The following is an 18,799-nucleotide window of genomic DNA, read 5'->3' as shown; positions in this document are numbered from 1 at the left end:
TATGTACCTACATATAAAAATAAAAATAATTTTGTTAAAGAATTTTACAAATTAACATGAATAATATTTTTATTAAGTAGGTTATATGCAGTTAAATTTAGCTGAAGTTCTAGGATGTTATTTACTAGTGTAGGATTCGAGGAAGCCTTGAGTCACAATAATGGATGTGTCTCACGCAAACGTTGCCTAGATTTTTGTTTCAAAAATTAATCCTATACGGAATTAAAAATTGAAAAATATGTAATATAGCCTCCGTGGCGCAATGGCTAGCGCGTTCGGCTGTTAACCGAAAGGTTGGTGGTTCGAGCCCACCCGGGGGCGGGATACCTTCTTTTTGAAGGTTTTTTGAAACCAAAGTGTATGAAACTTTGTAGTTTCTTTGATTTAAAATCATTAATTTTAAAACAAATATAGTTTACTTCAAAATTACTAAGCAGGTTTTAATAATTACCAATGAGTTTACCAGTTTTATCATATTATCATGGTCGAAAAATAGAGCCCACAGAACCGTAAGTAAATAATATCATACGACAAATTTTTATGTAGACAGTCTAAAATATTACATTTTATTTCATTTTGAAAAATTATAGTATACAATCTAATTTAAATATTTAATTCGTGAAATGGATAGGGTGGAGACAAAATAATACATCGTACTATCCTTTAAATTAAATCCATTTCTCCAATTTCGGTTTTGAGGTCTCAGGCTTGGGTTTAAGGACTTCGTATAGCTTAACAAATGGCTGGCTTAGTGAAGTAACAAAGCCATATGAGCACTCGCTTGCTAGACCACCTTTAACTGAACTAGGAGGTGAATTTAAACTAAGGTGAACTGTACAATATAAAAATATTTATTTCCCATGAAGATAGAAGTATGCAGTTTCTTAAGTATGGAATTTAGGACTCAAGTTGATTAAAAATGTAGCAAATAGAGGGTAATTCCTAAAATAATGATTTTCAGAAGAATCTGGAAAATTGGCAATGGACCATGGCAATGGACATAATTCTTGGAACTATTCGAGAGTTGTTTTTCGCTAATAAATATTGCTTCTGAAAATAATGAATTCTTTATTAAAATTTTAATCAATTAAATATCAATACAAGTGTGTATAGCTTATTGTTAGTAATAGATATGGCCTCCGTGGCGCAATGGCTAGCGCGTTCGGCTGTTAACCGAAAGGTTGGTGGTTCGAGCCCACCCGGGGGCGTCTTTTTTTCCAACTTAATCATATTTTACAACTTTGCATAAATGTCTTTTTTGTCCAAATAATAAAATGTACATTTTCACCTCATGCTAATTTAACACATGTCTGAGAAGACGTAATAATATTAAAACTGATAAAACAACTAAAAACAGATCTGGGATAGGTTTTTGGAACTATTGAGCATTCGAATCAGTCTCCTATTCATTGAACTAGCGTGGACATAAGCGTAATTGTGTCAAATTAAAGAATATGTTACTCAACATGATGTAATCAACCGAAAACGTACTCAATATTTATTCAGCTGCTAGTGCTATGCAATATCACATTACCTCACAGATGTACCACCTCAATTTCGTATGTGGTGTTTTTTTGTTAGTCCCAGTGACCTTGAATAGTTTGAAAATACATTTCTATCGCCTGAACTGGATTGGAGCCAGAAAACAGAAAAGAATGAGCAATGTAGGGTACATTGTATATTCTAGTACATGTTTGTGAAGGACTAATGGTTCCTATGTTCTAAGCTTTATGAAATTCGGTAAATTGTATAATCTACCTTCAACGTAAACGCACACTCGTTGGCAAAAAAACGAATCTTACTATTTAATGTGTAGAGTTGAATTTGATGTTCATATTTAATTCATATATCAATAAAAGTGTGTATAGCTTATTGTTAGTAATAGATATAGCCTCCGTGGCGCAATGGCTAGCGCGTTCGGCTGTTAACCGAAAGGTTGGTGGTTCGAGCCCACCCGGGGGCGGGAAATCTTTTTATAATGAATACATATGAAGCATCTATAAATTGATTTGAACAACATTTTTTGCATCGCTAGGAGAAGCAAATTAAGGGAACTACCTAGATTGCAGAAGATACACACAGCTGCAGCACATCTTCCCCCTTTAAAGGAAGAAAAAGAAAAGTCTTACAAAGAAGTGACAGTGATCTGATCTGTAAAATTGTACTAAAAGAACATAAGTTCATCTTTCTCCTATTATTTTTTGTATATAGGAAGACATGTTGCACATTTCAGGAAATTGGAGAGAAGATCTGACAGGACAACTTGAAGCCTTCGAAGATGCCTGTTTCGTAATCCATATTATATCAACTCCAACAACCTCTCCAACCACATCCTTAGCTACGAAGTTGCCTGATAGTAACTAGCTAATAATATTCTTAAACAGAATGGCTAAATTATAGTGGCCCAGAATATAGCGGCATCACCAAAAATGTTAGGCATTTTAAACTAAGAATAGCTAATGTACACGATAAAATTATAATGATGAACAATGAATTAAAATGTGTTCTAAACATTGCTGATAATAAGACACAAGCCTCCGTGGCGCAATGGCTAGCGCGTTCGGCTGTTAACCGAAAGGTTGGTGGTTCGAGCCCACCCGGGGGCGGGATTTTCTTTTAAACATAAAGCTTGGATTAGAAGTTACCTTTTAGCATCGCAAGGTGTAGCGAAATAAGAAATCTCTAAAACCTCCCATAGCTATGAGCTTATTTCTTATTACCCTTATATATTCCCTAGTAAAACAGAGGTTCATTTTTCTGCTCTCATTTCTCGTGTAGAGAATGTCTAACAATTTGTCTGTTTCAGGAAACTGGAGAAACTCAAAATGACTCAAACTGTATGCAAAGTCTTTGGAAATGCATGTGTCCAAACTCAAAACAGATACTTAACTAGCCAAGAATGTTCTACAAACAGAAAGCAAAATCATTGTGGTCCAGGAATTTACTTCATCAGCCTAAAATTAATACCTATTGATATTTTTTTCGTATAACTATCGCTTATGTACACAATACAATTATAATACATTTAAAATGTGTTTTAAACATTGTTGATTATAAATATAGCCTCCGTGGCGCAATGGCTAGCGCGTTCGGCTGTTAACCGAAAGGTTGGTGGTTCGAGCCCACCCGGGGGCGGGAAATTTATTTTTATTCAAAAATCACGAAAAGGTTCGATTAGAAAAAGGAGTTTCCAATTTGATAAGTTGAAATGAAACATTACTAGTCAGTAACTACTGTAGTAACTCTAATTTCGTTTTGGACATTACTTTACACTCCAATTAGTAAAGTGTCAAAAAATGTTTAGCGAACTTTGTCAGAAACTAAGCTGAAGCTAGATAAAATATAGTTATTTTTACCTCTATTTACCTTTCCTTCTAAAAATTGAATTTTATTTTATGAACAACCGCTTTCCATATTCTAATTGTAGTCAATTTGAGGTAAACTCAGCCAAAAAGATTTCCCGCCCCCGGGTGGGCTCGAACCACCAACCTTTCGGTTAACAGCCGAACGCGCTAGCCATTGCGCCACGGAGGCTATATCTATACATATGAATACAAAATTCGCGCTTTTGTTTTAAAATATTATTCATAATTTTCCTCTTTGATATGTTTAGCAACAACATATCTTACTATAACATCTTCCCTATCTACGCTAGATATTATAACTCTATCTTCGAAGGCAAATATATTGCTCTAGAGTTTACAGATATGCATCATAAAGAGTGGAATAATAATTAAAAAAAAACTTAAGAAGGAAGAAATCTGCTGTCTCCGGTAGAGTAAGGTAAATTGATAATCCATACTAATATTATAAATGCGAAAGTAACTCTGTCTGTCTGTCTGTTACTCAATCACGCCTAAACTACTGAACCAATTTGCATGAAATTTGGTATGGAGATATTTTGATACACGAGAAAAGACATAGCGACTACCTTTTATTGCGAAATATGTACCACGGGCGAAGCCGAGGCGGACCTCTAGTTTAATATAAATAAATGTTTTGAAATAAATATGGCTTTGTTTTTTAAATGGAAAATTGAACCATACAATTCATGTTTCTTGTAATAAGCAAGAGTAAAAGAAAACAGATAATGAGAAATAAAAGTTCAATTGATTAAAAATTAAAATCTTTGCTCGCATAAAAATTTGATATTGATATTATTTTATGGATAAATCCCAAATATATAAAGTATTGCCAGTTTCAGAAGCACACTCTAACAAATAATAGAGTACTTCTTACAAAATAAATACCAAAAATAACGAGCAAAACATCTGTTTAAACTTTAAATGCCAATTAAAAATAAAACCTATTCACGATCTATTTATTTGTTCAGTTTATTATACGTCACAAAATAGTACATAATTTGGAAAAAGCCTCATGAAATAATAGGATAAAATGAAAATAGAATAATATTTCATACATTAATGTTGGCAATCGTATTTGCCGTTACGCTACCAGATAAGAAATGTGGGTGTAATGAGGGTAGTACAAAAGACCTAATGTTAAGGCGACACAATGCTATACAATAATCCAAATAATGTTTCTTGCATTGACATCTTCAATGCTAAACATGCTAAGAAATATTCAACCTTAACTAATGACTTTAGGGTTGATTTTGCTAAAATAATCACAATATTTATAATCAAAGTGACCTCCTACGGGTGTACACTATTAATCTTACCGTAACTAATTTTCTTTGTAAGTAAATGGAAATAGAAAATAATTTATATTATGCCGGTAAAGTAGAAATGTTCTCAAAATACACATCTGCCTATAGAAGCACTTAATCAAAGGAAAACTGTAGAATCTTTTAAGCAAATTGTTTCAATAACAATTTACTTTACGTCAAAGTGAAGGCTATTTTCTACAATTTTCTAGTGAGCCTGATAGTCTAAGAGCTGGTCGGAATTACAATTGTAAAGTTAATTGTTTAATGTTGCTTCTTAGTTATATTATACACCTGAAAGTATGTGAGTATAGATGGATTTATTTATGTATGTATGTATATTTGTTCTTTTTGCATACGAAAATCAATGAACGGATTTTGAAATTACCAGATTAACTATAAGCTGCAGAAATACTTACCTTTTTCTACAGGTTCGGCCGTAGGTGAAACCGCGTGAAACAACTAGTAATATTACAATAAACGCTAAAGCTCAGTGCGAAAGCTTGTAAGAATTTATCAATGTATGTTTGTTACTCTTTCACTCGAAAATCATTGAACGGATTTGGTGATACTTAGCATTAATATATCTTTAAAAATAATAAACATTTATTTAGTACCAATACATTGACATAACACAATTTAAACTCGTCGATCGCCTCAACTTGGTATAAATCTGTGCTAGAGACGACCGGCGCCTTCCACACTAGACATAGCCAGTATTGTACTATGCAAACTTCTGAAATTTATTTCTGTACTAGAATAACACATAAGCTTTTGAAATACTTGCTTTTGCCCGCAAGTTCGTGAAATCGCGATGAACATTTAGTGTAGCATGTAGTTAATAAACTACTTTTTGTTTAAAATTATATAATTTTCGCTTTAAATCTTATGTCACCGTTTTTATCGCCATCTCTCAGACCACAAGTCAAGCTTCAACAAACACTAGACTTTTATCATTGAATCTAGGTCACAAGAATTTCTTGAAGAGCAAACACTAGCATAGAAATTGATATATATACTGATCCGTGCTATCGGTTTTACATACTTCGTTACAATAGTTATGTGACCTTATTAAATTCGTCTTACAGTATCCAAATCTCTTCTATATTGCACGCCTCATAAGCGAAGCGTTGAGGTGGGTACTACTGTCACTTCGCGCAAAACATCTGATTTTTCAAACTTAAAATGTCTTTATGTATCATACATTGCACTTGTAAGATAATACATACACACACATATTAAGAAAAAACACTATTTTTAACGTTCATGATATTTTTGATGTCATTTTTGTTATTTAAACTAGTTAAAAAACAGCTTAAAAAAGTTCTGTCTTGGACGTCCGTGTGTCTGTATGTGCGGATATGGTGCGGATCCTTTTTCTTGTTAACACGATAGCGACCGAAATACTTTACTAATCGAGTCTTTTTTTTTCTCTTACGCTTGAGTATGCTCAGGAATAGAACCCTTTCATTTTTCAGGGTCTGATTCGATGTGGTTTAATTGTTATTAAATAAACAAAAATAATAATTAATAAATATTTATTAAAAAAAAATTATGAGGCGTGCACTTTTGGATTTTCCAAATTATTTTTTACTATATTCGCCTTATTAGTATCCCAAAGTTATTATTTTTTTTTACTTAATTTAGTTCACTTTTATTCATTTGCAACTTAATTTCATTTCGACAATATAAATAGTATAAAAATGTAGAGATATCTCTCCTTTTATTCTTTTGTTGGTAAGGACAACAAAAACATGTTTAAACTTCACATAAATAAAAAATATACAAAGAATACATAAACATAAACTACTTCATCCAGAAAACTTTACTTTTTTTATATTGCAGATTTCTGAACGCATAGATTTCACATAGCCTGATATAACACAAAGTGACATACAACTAATTGCTTTTCTGTCCCTTCACCCTTGTTCTACGGAGCCGTGAGCGTAAGTGACGAGTTTATCTCTCCGACACCGACCATATAAATATATTTTAAATCATTTATACGGTATAACAGAAGAAAGTGACTTCAAGGATGTATCGATGGTATGGTATAATCTATAGTCTATACTTTAATATTATAAAGCTGAAGAGATTGTTTTTGTTTGTTTGTTTGAACGCGGTAATCTCAGCAACTACTGGTCCGATTTGAAAAATTATTCCGGTGTTAGATAGCCCATTTATCGAGGAAGGCTATAGACTATATATCATCACGATAAGAGCAACAGGAGCGGAGCACAGCTAATAATCAATAGAGATTTCTCTTTTATAGAGGTTCTTGTGCTGTAAAGTTTATAAATAGTAGGATAAACACGTTTTTATATAATACCTTAGAAATAAGACATCGGTCATAACTCATAATCCTATCCTATTAATATTATAAATGCGAAAGTTTGTGAGGATGAATGTATGTGTATGTATGTTTTTTAGGTACTCTATCACGCAAATAATACTGAACAGATTACAATGAAATTTAGCACACATATAGAGGGTAACTTGGCTTAACACATAGCATAGGTTCTATCCCGGAAATCCCACAGAAACGGGAACTATGCGGGTTTTCCTTGGAAAACGCGGACGAAGCCGCGAGCAGAAAGTTAGTAAGTATATAAAGTACCTACTTAGTTAAAAGATGATAAATGATTTATTTTAAATATTATGTACTATACAATCATTTAGAAATAAAGAACATACGAGGCGCACTATTATATAACTTAAAATAACGAAATAAAATATGAAAACGAAAAGTAATAATGGCAAATATTGTGCAGTGTGCTAATGGAAAAGGAGATTTAGATATTATTTTTTTAACAAGTAATAGTTCCAAGAAATATATTTTTAATTCCAATTAATGTTAGTGTATTCACATTTTACGACTATACTTTAATCATATTATAGAGATGAGGACTTTTATAGATTTTGCGAAACACAGTAGTAAATTATTTTTATAATGATATTGATTTCTTTAATATAGAGCATAATTTTTTGTCTAGAAGAAAATAGCATTTATGGTCATCATTATGTTCATCATCATCATCAGCCCATATACGTTCCCACTGCTGGGACGCGGCCTATGAGGGTACAGGCCATAATCCACCACAATGGCCAAGTGCGGGTTGGCGGATGACACATGTCGTCGAACTTTTAAATTCTTCGACCTGTCGGTTTCCTCACGATGTTTTCCTTCACTGTTCGAGCAGTGGTGATGTAACAACATGCGCAGATAAATTGAAAAATCAATTTATTTCCTGCGCGCTAGCCTGGTCTCGAACCCCGGACTTATCGATTTGAAGTCCGAGGTCTCACCACTGCTCCATCGTCATTATGTTAAGGGATATAATATATTATAATCTATCTTTCTTCTTTTCTTAAAATAACACTCATAAATCCAAATTTTTGTTCATACATACGAATATACTTTTTTCTCTCTCTGTATTAATACTTGAAGTCACATACAAATCAAGCATTTGAGAATAAAACTTCAGTAAAAAATGTCTGAGTCATCGAGCTAGCGAGTCTACTTAATATCTTTTGTAACCTAGCTGGTACGTACGTAGAGTAAATAAAAAACAGACATGCCAAAATATTTTATTTGTACTTATTTTTTAATTACAATGTGTTCTTGTTACAGATGTAATATTGAAAAGGCTGGTGGAGTGGTTAGTGACTTGCTCTGCTGGACGTGGCTGCTGCTGACTTTGGCTGCCTCCTGGTGTCTCTGAAAAAATATAATTTGATCAATTTTGTGTTGCTTTCTCGTCCTGGTTCTCATGTGTAAAAAATGATTATTACTGAAGATAGTTTTATATATGATATTGTGTAGTTTCATGTTATGTAAAATTAAATTATAATATTGACATGATTTTAAAAGAGCAACTATGGAGTTTCTTGCCCGTTCTTCTTCATAGTTACTGTTTTCCGAATAGGTGGTAAATGTTTAAAATATGTTATGACGACTCAAAAGTGATTCGAGATGTCTAATTGAATAATTAAATGTTTGATGTAAAGTTTATTTTGTACTTGATTAAATAAACGGACTTGTGTATAAATTACTTAGTAATAGGTACTTGAAATGATAACAATATCCACATACAGTTGTTTTACCGCATATTTTAGTTCTTATTTTTAAATATTTTACAACGAATAGGTAAATAATATTTTCTTTTCTAGGTACACATCTGTTCATAGCTTGCTCTATGTGGACGCGTCACTTTTTTGTCGGCACATAACAAAGTTTTTGCCGACGTCATTAAGAATTGTACTCGTTTTAATTATTGTATTGAGATCCGATGTATATCTAGCGATTAGTGAATCGCTGGAATATCTGTTTTAAGCTAACTTTGATTAATTCATAGAGAATTAAGATATTTTACCGTTCAATTGTTGTTTTTTTTTTAATTCTGTAATTGTACTGACAATAAACCGTTTTAACCAATTTTATAAGAATAGTTTCATTAAGTAATTACTATGACTCTACAGTATGAAACGAAGTCGCTTCCCGCTGTCCTTTTGTCTGTCCCCATGTATGTATGTTTAAAACTGTGCAACGGATTGTGATGCAGTTTTTTCATAGATAGGTTTATTTGTTTATTGAATACATAATACATATATATTTTATATCAGTTTTACACCCTTGAGAAGCCAGGGTGGGTCGCTAGTTTGATATAATATAGTAGATTAGATAGTAATATCGACTCTAATTTTTAGTATCGTAATCTATAAGAAAACTAGCTTTCCGCTTGCGGCTTCGCTCGTACTACATAATATGTATACCTTTTGTTTACTATGAAAATATTAAATAATAGAAATGCTACAAAAAATACTTCCATTTAATTTTACATCAATATTCAGCCCAGTGTATAAAACATAGATAAAGCCCTGCAAATGCGCCGAATATATTTAACAACTATACAGTCGTTAGCACATAATCTAAGTCGTAACTCGCAACTTGAAGTGGAACAAAGTTGGAACAAGTGTTGGTGTTAGTTCCATTCGAATCGGAACACGTACCGCGGCTGGCAACATATTTACTGAATGTAAGTGAAAAACAACGGTTCCTATTCAAGGAAATTTACTAAGTACACAGTTTTAGTTTATGAATTACGGTTAGAAAATCTATACTAATATAATAAGCTGAAGAGTTTGTTTGAACGCGCATATTTCCGGAACTACTGCTCCGATTTGAAAAATTCTTTCGGTGTTAGATAGCCCATTTATCGAGGAAGGCATTTCATTACGCTTAGACCAACAGAAGCGGAGCCACGTGGGTGAAACCATGAAGCGCAGCTAATAATAAATAAATATTTCAGGACAATTTTCACACACGGCACGATCTTACTAAGCTTTCGCTTGTGTTATGGAAACCAGATGGCTGATAACCATACCATATATGTATACATAATTTTTAAATAAATGCTTATATACATAATTAACACCCAGACACAGAGCAAACATGTTCATCACACAAATATTTGCCCTGGGTTGGAATCGAACCCTCTGCCTTGGAAGGGTCACTACCAACTAAGCCAACCAGCCAGTCAATTGTGTTTTCAACCGACTTAAAAAAGAAGGTTACGTTTAGACAGTCGTCTATTTTAGTTTTTTGGGTTCAATGATTCTTTTCTTTTTGAAAGCTGATTCCATATATACTTTGTATAGTTTGACAATTTGAAGTTAGACTTGTATATTTAGTTGATCCTTTTTAATAAAGAATATGTACGTCCAAATAATATTTTCTTTGTAACATTTAAAAGAACTTAACATAAAGGTGGTTAATTTAATGTGAATCCATTTAGATATCCTTCTACAGTTATATTAAAAGTGCCTACATATGCCATTTAATCTGTAAATATTATTATAATAAAATACGCAATTAGCAAGTGAAATATGTACTGATGCAAAGTCGGATACATTCCAAAGTATAATATTTCAGTTCACTTTAGATGACACTTATCCGATGCGTTCATATTGCAATAAAAACATCTTATACCTCTATAAATGCAATGCAAGCAGATTTAATCGCTATGTCGTTGGATTAAAATCGATAATTGTGTGAGGTGAGAATAAGGGTCCGTTCACACAGACCGGCTCGGAGAGGAGAGCAGATTCTTATCACGATGAAAACAGAGTTTTTAGTATTTGTAGTAAGGTTTATTTTTGCGTGTGCACTGCGTTTGACATTAAGAATGCTTGAACGCACTTGGTGTGAAATAATAAGAGGAGCTGACCGGCTCCGATCGCGTACTTTTTCTCGTTCGCGCAGCCGTTCGGCTCCGATTGCATGCGCATCCGCTTTCAAATAGCTTCCAGCCGGTCTATGTGAAATAGTTGGCGGCTCCGCTCCGACCAACTCCAAGCGCATACGATCTGGTCTGTGTGAAAAGAAAAATGCGCGCAGATGCTCTCCGAGCCGGTCTGTGTGAACGGACCCTAAGGGTTTGTGTATACGAGTGTGGTTTGACCGTGACTTATTCGAAAGAGAAACTCCTTTTTATAGAAAATATGAAATCTTCCAAGATTTTTTAAGCAAGTGTTGCTATATTTAGATTTGTTTACGTAAACAAAAATAATGAGGCCACAAAGACTCTATTAATAGATCAAGTGGGATTATATTTAGATTTGTAATGGAATAAATAATAAGGTCCCAAAAACGTAAAATTTGCGTTCAATAACGTTTAAAACTAGTAAAACTTTAATAAAACCATGGACCAACATACTATTAAAACCAATGCAATTTTAATTATTGTTTAAATAAATCTTACTGGTAATAATGTATGAGAAACTAGCAATATTATCACTTCTTAGCACTTCCTGAATTTCTTGTTAATTATTTAAATTACGATTCTTACATTTCTAAAAAATTATTACTAGATGTAAACTTTAAGAGGAGGCTCCCTAACATAATTTCTGGCACTGAGAGACCGGTTAGACCGCTAAGGTGCTGGACGCTAACACAGCCGTAATAAAGTTGAATATCGCGTGCGCTCTTTGATCGCATTCGAGCTCGAAACTAAATCTCGCTTGTCTCAATTCTTATTTCATTTATAACTAAAGTAATAATTAATCTAGAGAAAAAATATATTGGGATTGGATAGTAAACTATATTTTCTTACTGTTAACATTTATTTTAGACATAAAGTCCAAGTAAATCTTAAAAAAAAAAGACGTGTGGCACTCGGGGACTGCCGCGGTAAAGCTATTGCATAGCATGCCTTCAAGCCACACCTCCGTGCCCGTCGGAGTGGGGAGCGTGAAGTTTTTTCGTTACGGAATTTCTCGATTCGGTCCCCGCGATAGAAGCTATGCAATAGCTTAAAATGTAATAATCCTTAAAAAAGGCATAATTTTTGAATAAAAAATGAATCGAGCGAAAATGTTACAATTACGTAACTGTCTTGTACAAGGAAAGAAAAAGACCCAATAAATCATATTAAGTATACTAAAGTTCCATTTTGATTGTATGTGTGACTGTTTCAGAATATTAATGCAAATTCACATAAAATTTTGGCAGCCTACTCTTCTTCTTCTTCTCTAAAAAAGTCTTCAGCTAAACCGCTATTCTCGCACACATCCAAACCACTCGTGTATACCAAGCCTTAATCTACATGTATCACAGTGTAGAACAAGTATTAATTCTGTTCAATTAAAACCCGTGATAGCGCCATCTCGTTACAAGCTCCGTAAGTTGCAATTATTTTGCATATTAATTACGAGAATACTTGCTAAGTGAAAATCATGACCTTTCGATCTTGAAAATAGATAAAAACGGGAAATACATATTCTATGAAAATACATTTTTATAACTGAATAAATGATTATAGAACTTTTAATAACAATTTCATAAAATTTGCGAAATAAACTAATTTTTATGAACCATTAATAATGAAAACCTTATACTAATTAATTATACCTACTAATTAAGTCTCTACTTTAGTGCAATTATCGTTTAAACTATATAATATAACAATGCATTAAATATTATAGTCTTAAGCTAAATACAGATCATAATAATGACTAGCGACATCCATACTAATATTATAAATGCGAAAGTAACTCTGTCTGTCTGTCTGTTACTCAATCACGCCTTAACTACTGAACCAATTTGCATGAAATTTGATATAGAGATATTTTGATACCCGAGAAAGGACATAGGCTACTTTTTATCCCGGGAAATAGGATAGGTTTTATCCCGGAAATCCCACGGGAACGGGAACTATGCGGGTTTTTCTTTGACTGCGCGGGCGAAGCTTCGGGTGGAAAGCTAGTATTATTATAAACACGTAAATTTACGCTTCTCTTCTAAAATATACCGATATACTTATATATATACCTATTACATACCATATAATATGATATAACCATAAATTTATAATTGATATAACCAACCAAAAATTACAACATAACCACCAACATTCAAAAACCAACAAGCCACTTAACAAAATAAATTCAATTAAAACAGTTTCCAGGGGCTATAACATCCCTTCTCTACTGTAATCATTGATCAAAGTACACTTAAATAAATGTTCTTGACTCTGTCCTAACTAACGAGCAATTTAGAATGCATTTTATGTCAAATAAACTAACACGTGCTTCAACAATAAATAGATCTTGGCGACGATGGAGCGCGGCACAAGTTGTAGGAAAACGCGGGTAGAAATTATTCTATGAGAGTAAAGGTTTTTCGATGGATTTGGTTAAGTAGGCAGGTAGATCACGTTAAAGAATGGAAAAGAAATAAGAAATTCAAACTTTGAACACGTACAGTACATAGAGCATTTATATAGCCTACAATCTACATGATAGAAAAAAGATAATAAATATAGAGTTTCAATTATAATATATAAATTCTCTTAATTTTAAATGTAACTAGAGGTTATTTTATATCTTATTTGGAAATTTTCTCCTTTAAAAAACTACATAGATTAAGATTCCCAGATTATTTGTAGCACAATAATTCCATACGATACAAACTTACAAAGTAAAAAATATCACTTAAACATTATCTCCAAGGTACGAAGGTAACAAAGTAGCGCCTAACGATCTCTACCAGACAACCTTAAAAATAAAATCTATCAACTTATACCATAGCCCAGCTTCACCCGCGACCAACAGCTGCCTTTACTAGTGGATTAAAACAATTGATTAATTCAAGTGCAACACTGAATGGACTTTCTGGATCCCTTCCAGATGCTAACATGTCCTGTACACTATCTGGTTCTCTTTATACTATGCTATCTGTTAGTGTGTCTATCCGGTTCTCAGAAATGGCTCTCATATTTACCCGTAAGTGCACTGCGGATATTTTATTGTTAGCATAATGATACTAATGGATTAACTTGGAATGTGTTGTTTTAAAAGTTGTTTTTGGATGGAGTAGTTGTGTTTGAAATAATGTTCGGACAAAAGCTTGTAATTACAATAAAAAAATATACTAGTACAATAATTGATGAGGAATATTTTACTAAATTTCGCCCGCGGCTTCGTCCGCATTTTCAGAGTAAAAACCGCATAGTGCCCGTTCCTGTGGAATTTCCTGTATAATAATAGCCTATGTCTTATTCTGGGTCTTCAGCTATCTATATAACAAATTTCACTGTAATTGTTTCATCAATGCATCCATCCATCCATCCATTTGTGAGGAACAAACTTTCGCATTTATAATATTAGTAAGATTAAAACATTATTTTATCGAGATAAACGTTTCAATAAATCATAACGTACGTGTTATCTGTTTACATTATGTTTATAATAAAATGTAAACATGCCAAAATTTATTTACATTCTCATTGATGTAATTCTAACTAATAATATAAATGCGAAAGTAACTGTCTGTCTCTTCTTCACGCCTAAACTACTCAACCGATTTGGATGAAATTTGGTAAGAAGATAGTTTAAAATGAGAGAGGATATAGGATAAGTGGAAATTCTACAGGAATGGGAGATATGGCTTTCCTTTGGCTTTGTACGTGAAGCCGCAGGTGGAAGGTAAGTATTCTATAAAATTAAACATCATATTTAATAGTTCTAAATATAGATAAAATCTATTTCCAAACTTGAACTGAATATTTGCGGTTCAACCTTCAGTTTAGTATTTGAGAGAGAATCAATTAATAAATAGTTTCATTTGTAAGCCAGAATTACAAAACTAAGTCTAGTAATGGTCTAGTATAGGTTTTTTGAGTTAATTATATTATAAATTATGTGGTATTATATTATTATTTATCTGAGGCGTGTAGACGTGTAGACGTAGCGGCGCCTTAAAGCTTCGAAGGGAAGTAAAAATACTTAAATACAAATAAATAAATTCAAACAGATGATAACCGGTTATTAAGAAGATTAATTTCCTTATGCAAAATATAAGCTAAGTATCTCACCAACACAAAAAACGTGGAAATCACATTTAATACAGGCATACCTTTGAATAATCGCGAAATAAATTACTACATTTTTTACTCATCATTTCGTTCATTTTAAAATCCGGTGTGACGAATTACATGAAATTATTTATTAAAAATGTCCTCTGATGCAAAAAAGATGACGTATTTCGGGTTATTGGCCTCGCATATTGGATGTAAAGGTTATCGTACACTTGCCACTGTCCAATATTCAGATTTACAAGCGTCAAGCCAGATTTGCGTATTTTTAACGTTTATACAAACATTAAGTGATGGATGAACGAATTCTTTTCAATACAAAAATAAGTTTTTTTTTTAATATTCGGTGCGTTTTATCAATTTAGATATTTATGTATATCGATTGCAAATCTATATTAAAACTTGTATTGATATGATTTTGGAAACATTTATTTATACTTGATTTGACTAGTCAACCACTGGGTTGTGTAAATTACAAAAAAATAAGCTTTTGAAAGTTCCATTTGTTGCCTATTTTAGCCTATCATATTGTAATTTTTTTGTTATGAATTAAGAAAATAATATATCTGTTTCTCTAAGAAAATAATCTGTTTTCCAAATTGAATTTTATTCTTATTTTTCATTTAAATGCATTTTTTTGACATAATTGAAAACAGATTCAGCTTAGCCTTAGTGAATTCTAATTGTGAAACAATTTAACGATATTCATAAATACAGATACTAACATAGATATCGAACCCTAGTATATATTCCTATTTTTGAACACATATGCAAATATTATGCTTAGTGAAATATTAACAAACAATCAATATTATAGATTCCGTATACAGAGTAACATAATTCGATTGGCCGACCATATTATTGTTTTGATATTAATTAAATTACAATTATTAGTTAGTAAATTAAATTGTAACATATTTCAGCTTTTCCGGAACTGAATTGTTTGTATATGACCACTATAATAATGCTGTTATTGAGCGGCCTCATTGAAAGTGTTCAATGATATTTTTTGCCATTAACTATAGCAAACAGCTTTTTAGTTTTCAATCCCAATAATATTCGCCAAGTAGTAGGTTTTTACTTCTATAGGATAAAGATCGTATAGATTTTATAAAGATAAAATGGACTGTTTATAAACTTAAGATAAATTCAAGTGCAACACTGAATGGACTGATGTGATAAATTCACGAACTTTAGGTAAACATATTCAACCCTATAGTAGTCGCGTATCTAAAAGTGACGTGTGAGGTCGCGTGGTCTACAAGGGTATACCATTTTTAAAACAAGAAAAAGTACATAAATAAATTAAAAAGTCCATTTATTTATAAATCTTTATTACTAAATATTTTCTATTTAAAATAATCAACAAAACATATATCTTTTACGATTAGAAAAAAAAAACTACAACAAAAAATACCTTTTTTTCAGGTGTCACATAATTCACATTATATGATATCAAAAAAAAATATATACATAAAAAACCTACTCTAATCAGTATTTTACAAACAAAATAAGCATACAATTTCAAAATGGTCAGAACATATAAATTTTTTGCACGTTGTTTCCTTTGAAATATAGAATTCTTAAATCTAAAATCATAAATACAAATTGTATCAATACAATTAATATCATTTTGACTAATTAACACACGAGCAAACCCACAATACATAACTAACACTGCCCACCAACGATTTAATAGACCCCTAAATGATAAACATGATTGTTCATTTGAGTCTATCACCCCCAAATTGTTATCGCTTCAAGTGTTTTGTTCCGGGTCTGACCCCTGGACATCCTGTCACGTATGATTGATGAACTCATCACTTTTGGCTTAATTAGACGGTCCAAACTGATATTATTTTGTTAGTGCCTATTTATGGGCAATATAATGGGTAAAGTTTGTTCGTTGTTCACTTGATTTAAATGTACTAAATTTAATAAAATAAGTTTAAATGTAGATAATAATATAATTATTTTTTATTGTTCATGATTATATTTAATTATTGTATAATCGTTATATTCATTAAAAAATACTATTTATTGAATTTCACTGATGGATTATGGATAAATTAATTATACAGGTGTGGAAACAGTATTCATAAAAAGTTAACATTTTCATAGTTAATGCGGAGATAGCAGTGACAGCGACAGCAATGAAGATTCAGAATATGACGACGATGACGCTGTGTTAAGTGGTGTAGAGGAAATATTATCCGATTGATAAAAACTGAAATAATATATATGTTTTTTTTTTTATATACGTGCTTTTATTTTCAAATCCTACTCATTCAATAATAAATTTGGTGTGAAATGTATTAGAAATACCAACAAAGCGTACATTAAATATTTAAACTGAATATAATTTCTTTATTGATTTTTTTGCACACCATACGCTTTGGTAATGAAGTTAGCGCGTATTACTGAACAATATGGCGTCTTGACAGTCCTATTCTTATTTGGCACGCATAGTACCAGCAGTTTATTCTTTATGAAAAGAAAAGTGCAATGATCTTACCTCTATTGTATCTTATATATTGTACTGGTTTTTCATCACCCCTGAATGTTTATTATCAACTCTCAAGTCCGATTGTCTTGTACCTACACTACTTCGCTCTGCAAAGATAATACAAATAGGTACTATCTGTCACTCTGTTAATCAATAAAATGTTGATGACGGATGAGGGTAGTCGTGAATTAATGCGAATATTATTTATTTGCCTACCCTCTTTATGTGAAATGAAAGCAAATGTGGTTAGGGCGTGTCCACATGTACACGGCACGGCGCCGTCAACGCGCAACAATGCGATGTCGCAGCGCAGTGTGTTGCCGCGTCGTAGAAATTAACGTTGCCGTATCGTAAAAATTCACGTCACTATGCCGCAACGTTACAGGGCACGGCAGCCTTGGCAGAGAAGTGGCAGTCTGTAGCACAGTGTGATCAGAATTACCAGAATTCTGTGATTTTAGCAGAATACGAACCCTGATTTAGGGCTTAGCATAATACGCCGCACAAAAGATAAAGTTGACAATTTTTAGCAGAATCTTAATAATCTTAACATAATTCAACATTTATTGAAAGTTAACTAGGTTTCATTGAAATAGTTGTGCTAGAAACATAGAAAAATCTATCATTTCCATTTTATGTAACGTTTTTGTTGGTGTGTTTGCCTTGGCCACCCTTCAGCAGAGCAGAAAAAATTCAGGATTTTTTTAAATGTTTAGCATATTTTAGCAGATTAACCAAGCAACTAGCAGAGTTTCTGCGGGGGTCATATTTTGCTAAAATCGCAGAATTTTGTTAAATCTGATCACACTGTGCTACAGACTGCCACTTCTCTGCCAAGGCTGCCGTGCCCTGTAACGTTGCGGCATAGTGATGTGAATTTTTACGATACGGCAACGTTAATTTCTACGACGCGGCAACGCACCGCGCCGCGACATCGCATCGTTGCGCGTTGACGGCGCCGTGCCGTGTACATGTGGACACGCCCTTACCAGCCTATACGTTTTTGTAACTTTTAATTTAATATAACAAAGTTACACTAAAATAGCGAACATAAATAGATTTTAAAAATTTACTAATACCGTGTTTTATTTCTAATTTACATCAAGATAAAATTGAATGATTGACTTTATCATCGTAATTGACGAAATAGACCAGTAAAGAAACAATAAAATAATATGGTGTTTAATTTCCAATTTTCAGAGAGATAAAAAAAATTGAATGATTGACTTTATCAGCGTAATTGATGAAATAAGA

At 32.5% G+C, this 18,799-nt stretch overlaps 6 non-coding genes across 6 annotated transcripts; 5 read left to right on the top strand and 1 right to left on the bottom strand.

Moving 5' to 3' along the window:
* The first annotated feature begins 248 nt into the window (after positions 1–248).
* TRNAN-GUU (transfer RNA asparagine (anticodon GUU)) lies at positions 249–321 on the top strand. The gene has a single exon. It is a non-coding gene; the product is annotated as a tRNA-Asn (tRNA).
* Positions 322–1,135: 814 nt separating this feature from the next.
* On the top strand, positions 1,136–1,208 carry TRNAN-GUU (transfer RNA asparagine (anticodon GUU)). Its single transcript has one exon. It is a non-coding gene; the product is annotated as a tRNA-Asn (tRNA).
* A 682-nt stretch (positions 1,209–1,890) lies between these two features.
* On the top strand, positions 1,891–1,963 carry TRNAN-GUU (transfer RNA asparagine (anticodon GUU)). Its single transcript has one exon. It is a non-coding gene; the product is annotated as a tRNA-Asn (tRNA).
* Positions 1,964–2,533: 570 nt separating this feature from the next.
* Positions 2,534–2,606, top strand: TRNAN-GUU (transfer RNA asparagine (anticodon GUU)). Its single transcript has one exon. It is a non-coding gene; the product is annotated as a tRNA-Asn (tRNA).
* A 456-nt stretch (positions 2,607–3,062) lies between these two features.
* Positions 3,063–3,135, top strand: TRNAN-GUU (transfer RNA asparagine (anticodon GUU)). The gene has a single exon. It is a non-coding gene; the product is annotated as a tRNA-Asn (tRNA).
* Positions 3,136–3,461: 326 nt separating this feature from the next.
* Positions 3,462–3,534, bottom strand: TRNAN-GUU (transfer RNA asparagine (anticodon GUU)). Its single transcript has one exon. It is a non-coding gene; the product is annotated as a tRNA-Asn (tRNA).
* Positions 3,535–18,799: the final 15,265 nt, after the last annotated feature.

The sequence above is a fragment of the Colias eurytheme genome, chromosome 24, assembly GCF_061535395.1.
Source record: "Colias eurytheme isolate Ceu_HAF_F1 chromosome 24, ilColEury1 Martin Lab GWU primary, whole genome shotgun sequence".
NCBI lineage: Eukaryota > Metazoa > Arthropoda > Insecta > Lepidoptera > Pieridae > Colias > Colias eurytheme.
The sequence above is the reverse complement of the archived record's forward strand: the minus strand, read 5'-3'. Positions and strand labels throughout refer to the sequence as shown.